The 4,975-nt window shown below is 37.0% G+C and overlaps 1 long non-coding RNA gene across 1 annotated transcript; it reads right to left on the bottom strand.

Moving 5' to 3' along the window:
• Positions 1-410: 410 nt before the first annotated feature.
• LOC128162717 (uncharacterized) lies at positions 411-1,743 on the bottom strand. The gene is made up of 3 exons (XR_008240700.1): positions 1,629-1,743; positions 747-932; positions 411-560 (listed from the first exon to the last, which is right to left on the bottom strand). It is a non-coding gene; the product is annotated as an uncharacterized LOC128162717 (long non-coding RNA).
• Between the last annotated feature and the right edge of the window lie 3,232 nt (positions 1,744-4,975).

Raw genomic sequence — 4,975 nt, 5'->3', positions numbered from 1 at the left:
TGAAATAAACAACTTATTGAAAATTCACATATGTTATTGAAAATGAATACAAGAAATTCGTTGATAAGGTACATTTTAATTCACTTGATTTGCATCTTAAGATTCATTTCAATTTTATTTAGAGTTTAAAAATTGTTTTAAATTCGTGTCACTTCAATAACTAAAATGTATATTTAACGGGAAAAGTAGTGTGTGCAACATGCAATTGAAGGTAGAATGGTAATTGCATGTAAAAGATCCTAACTCTAATTCATAAAAATTGAAAACCAGCAAAAATGAAAACAAAACTTTGAATAAACAGTAAATTCTTATAGTTTTTCAAGAAGGTACTTCATTTATTAAGTAACTTGCAGCTGATACACTTTGATACATGAATTTAGATCCACAGTATAAAATAGGTTTACCATTTTTATGTGGCATACAGGCTGCACTATACCACAGACTTCATTGGATCTTATCCCCAAACAATTCATCCGACGGTTTTCTCGGGTGTAGGTTTCAAAGTATTACAGTTTCTTCTTGTCCTCACAATTCCCTTGAGGGTTTGAAAGCATCACTACCTTTAATGTATGGAATGTATGGAATGGAATAAAAATTCACTATTGAAAACATTTTCTAGAAGAGTAATATTGAGACACTGATGCTGCAAGATAAAAGCATAGATAAAGAATAAAATGAAAGATCAGATTTTAGCTTTTGACTAGAAAAGATTTTTCTTATGTGTTGAAATGATCCATCACCCAAACCTCTTTCAAGTTGAGTCCAATGAAGACGGCGTTTCCAGGTGAAAATGGCTGACCCTTAATGTGGACGATAGGAACTTCCTTGGAATCGTGGACAATGAAGCCGTTTTATCCCTACGGCATCCTGTGGACCGGGCTTATACTCGTACTCTTGTATGTTCAGTGTCATGTGAAGACCACTGTCTTTACCTGCAACAAAGATTTGAAGCTGCCAATGAGAGAGGTGAAGGTACAGAAACGGGCATGGATTGTCTGCTGATACAGTTTACTGCATAACTAGAACCAATTTAACAAGAGCTTGGACTTTTGGTAGTTGTGTCAAACAGCAATGTGACGTAGGCCTGTCTATTTCATTGCTGGCTACTCAGTCATAGCTCTGTGAAATCAACAAGATTTGTCTGGCTTTTGAGCTAAGACTACGCAATCGGTGTATATTTTGCTTGAAACCGCGTCATTTTAAAATTGTTTTGACGCAACAAATAGATAGCTACGTCCAACCGAAAGTCTAAGGTCTTGTTAAAATGGTTCTTATTGGTAGACTCCGATCATGATGGTAATCGGAGATAAAATTAAGTGCTCATGAGACGATACCAATATTATGACGTACATCATCATGTATATACAACCGTTGTAGTATGTGGCGCTGGACCGAATAACGGTAAGAAATACATCATGTGTGGAGATTTTAAAGACGCGCTTCAAAACCAAAAATACTATTTAACGCAGTTTGGGAATTTCTTTGTATACAACTTCTTCATGTAGGAGAATGCTTCAGGTCAAGATATATTTCTGGTAGAAAACTTACATGCTCCTTACATTGGAAGTTCTTATCAAGGATTCACACATAATAAAGATTATAGATATAATGTTTATTATAGGAATTACCTGTGGTCGTGACACCATTACTGTGTCCATTACGGTTACCCGTGTATGCATGTGTAGCAAACACAATTGTCTGTTTAGACGACTAAATCAAAGTCGTCTAGCTGCATGATTCAAGTTGTTTACCCATCCATGTTGCCCTGTCGAAGAAAACCATTTAGGTTTATTTTCATGATCATTAAATCCCTGTATAAAATTTGGAAACTTTTTTTTCTTATATCTAAATTCTTTGTGATAGCTTAAAAAAGACCATAGGCCACCTTCAAAATAAGGGGTTGAAACGTCGTCAAATTACATTTATAAACATAAAGTGATAATATTTTTTGTTATGATACTGTTGGCTTTTTCATCCGATGATATATGGTCAGCTTATAAAGAACGTCTATTGATTGTTACTGCGCCATTACATTATAATGCTTAAAGCTAAATTACATACATTCAGATGCATGTATGTACTATTTCAAATTATTTTTCTGAGTGCTGACTTCCTACAAACCCATTCGTCCTTTAACCCCCTCTCCCGCTCCCCCAAAACCTACGTTCTTTAATTTCTGGTTGCCTTAGGCGCTCCTGCTTTTCACTTTTTAGCTAACCTGAGCTGAAAGCTCAAGTGAGCTTTTCTAATCATGTGTCCATTGTCTTTTGTCGTTGGCGTTTGCGGCGTTATCATTGTTGTAGACTTTTTACATTTTCATCCTCTTCTCCAGAACCTTTTGGCAGATTTCAACCAAACTTGACACAAAGCATCATTGGGTATAGGGGATTCAAGTTTGTTCAAATAAAGGACCACAGATAATTTAGAATTATTGAAAATTTATTGTATCTTTCAAAAATCTTGCTTTAAAAAATTATTGGGTCAGAAAAGCTGTAACAGCTGTAAGCATCCTCAGGTAGTGTATATTGAAGTTAATTCAAATCATGGTCCCCGGCGTAGGGTGGGGCCACAATGGGGGAATGGGTTTTTACATAAGAATGTATAGGCCTAGAGAAAATCTTTAAAAATCTTCTTCTCAAAAACTATTAGGCAAAAAAACTCAAATTAGAGTGGGGGCATCCTCAGGTAGTGTAGATTTAAATTTATTCAAATCATGGTCCCCGGGGGTAGGGTGGGGCCACACTAGGGGATCAAGTTTTACATAAGGAATACTAGTATATAGAGAAAATCTTTAAAAATCTTCTTCACAAAAACTATTAGGCAGAAACAGTCAAATTAGAGTGGGAGCATCCTGAGGAAGTGTAGATTTAAGTTTGTTCAAATCATGGTACCCGGGGTAGGGTGGGGCCACAATGGGGGATCAAGTTTTACATAGGATTATATAGAGAAAATCTTAAAAATCGTCTTCTCAAAAATCTTTTATGCCAGAAAAACTCAAATTAGAGTGGGAGCATCCTCAGGTAGTGTATATTTAAGCTTGTTCAAATCATGATCCCAGGGGGGATAATTTTTTATAAAGAAATATATAGAAAAAATCTTTAAACATCTTTTTATAAAAACTCATAGGCCAGGAAAGCTCAAATTGGCTTGGAAGCATCCTCAGATAGTGCAGATTCAAGTTTGTTCAAATCATGGTCCCTGCAGGGGTTAGGGCAGGGCCACAGTGGGGATGAATTTTTTGGGTGAGCGATGTGGCCCCTGGGCCTCTTGTTTAATATAAGCACTTATAGGACGACCGGTTTTAGGAATTAAGAATCCAAAAGATGACGGAGTCAGTACTCAAAGACGTTGTCTAGTTCTACTTTTGTTCTAAACGAAAAGAATTTGTTGTGCGAAAACATTCCCCCTTCCAACAAATTATAAGACTGAAGGGCAATAATTGTTACAAAGATTGTTACATTTATCAATTTATGAAAGGGTTAAAATCTGACAGACTATATATAAAAACACTCGCCTTCTGGAGCCGTTGGACGACTTGTGCACCACTTGCTTCAGACCGTGGATCGAGCAACTGTCACCACACCGGCATAGTTTTTCTCACACAGAAGAGTTCTCGGCCTGTTAAGGGTCCATGGTCTTCCTGTTGCGGAACTTGGCGTCCGGAGTGACATTATTGGTCTTGACAAGCGTGGTAAACGCGTAATGTCCGACAGGTGTCGTATAATTTAATGTCCGCTCCGTAAAACGACACTGCCGGACCTTTAATGTTAACATTTAGGGTCCGGCTTTCCCCTATAAGAAAAGGTCCTACCCGTAGTCAATTAATAAAAGTTCTCATAAATTGATTATTCTTTTTGCTCATGTACATGTATCTTAAAGATGTAGTTTATGTAATCCAATCGGACATTTGCGTATCGTACATGTATAACCGTATTACTAATTAAATTATTTTTTGAATATTAAATATTGATAACTGGTTAGATTTTGATCAATTGTTCAAGAATCTGAAAAAAAGGAAAACCAGGAGTATTTTGACAATAATCTGCCCACACTATTGAGGCCCTGCAGGCATTCACACCTGTGCTTATCAGAATACACCCCTGAACTGTGAAAGAAAAAATGTCTCCGCTGTAGTGTTCTAAATCACTTAGATTGTGGTTTTAGCTCGTGCTTTGTTTAATTTTCAGTAGTCCATGCTCTTCCTGTTCCGGAACTTGGCGTCCGGAGTGACACTATTGGTCTTTACAAGCGTGGTAACCACGTAGTGTCCGACAGGTGTCGTATTTAAGGTCCGCTCCATAAGACGACCCGGCCGGACCATTAATGTAAACTGCCTAGGAAATAACATCCTTGCTAATTGCAAATTTATGAAAATTCTACTACAAAGTATTGCCGAGATCAAAGAGATGCCGCGGACATTATTCTCCAATATACCACGAACGTCATCAGTAAATTATCAGATCAGAAATACCTGTTTGTCTCGCACTGATCATGAAAGTACAACTTCAAACCGTAAATTTTGTTAAAACCAGGTCAATTTCACGTGTTAGTTCCAGTCAAAACGATGTGTATGGCCTCAACTGTTTATTTTTAAGAGATCAATGCGGCTGTTCCTATGACCTCCCCACCACATTTTCACTGCGTGTTTTTACATAAAATATAGAACGTGTAGTAGTAGTAATCGTATTAAATTGCCCTAAAAATATTAGGAACATGATTCAAAGATATTTTATAAATAAGTGAAGAGCATTAAAAATCCAAAGAAAAATTCTGCCGTCTGCATGTGATTTCTTTGATCGATACACATGTAAACATTACTAATAAAACCGTTGGGGTTACACGGAACAGCCGTCAAAATGACCTAGGTCGTCTCTCTATCACCCCTGCGAATGTGTTCGGAATGTTTTCTTTATCGTTGCTAAGTATGTAATAAATCCAGAGGTGCTCGAATGAAAGTTCACGAGACTTCACCGAG

The sequence above is a fragment of the Crassostrea angulata genome, chromosome 9 (assembly GCF_025612915.1).
Source record: "Crassostrea angulata isolate pt1a10 chromosome 9, ASM2561291v2, whole genome shotgun sequence".
Classification (NCBI taxonomy): domain Eukaryota; kingdom Metazoa; phylum Mollusca; class Bivalvia; order Ostreida; family Ostreidae; genus Magallana; species Magallana angulata.
This window is presented reverse-complemented; position numbering and strand designations above follow the sequence as displayed.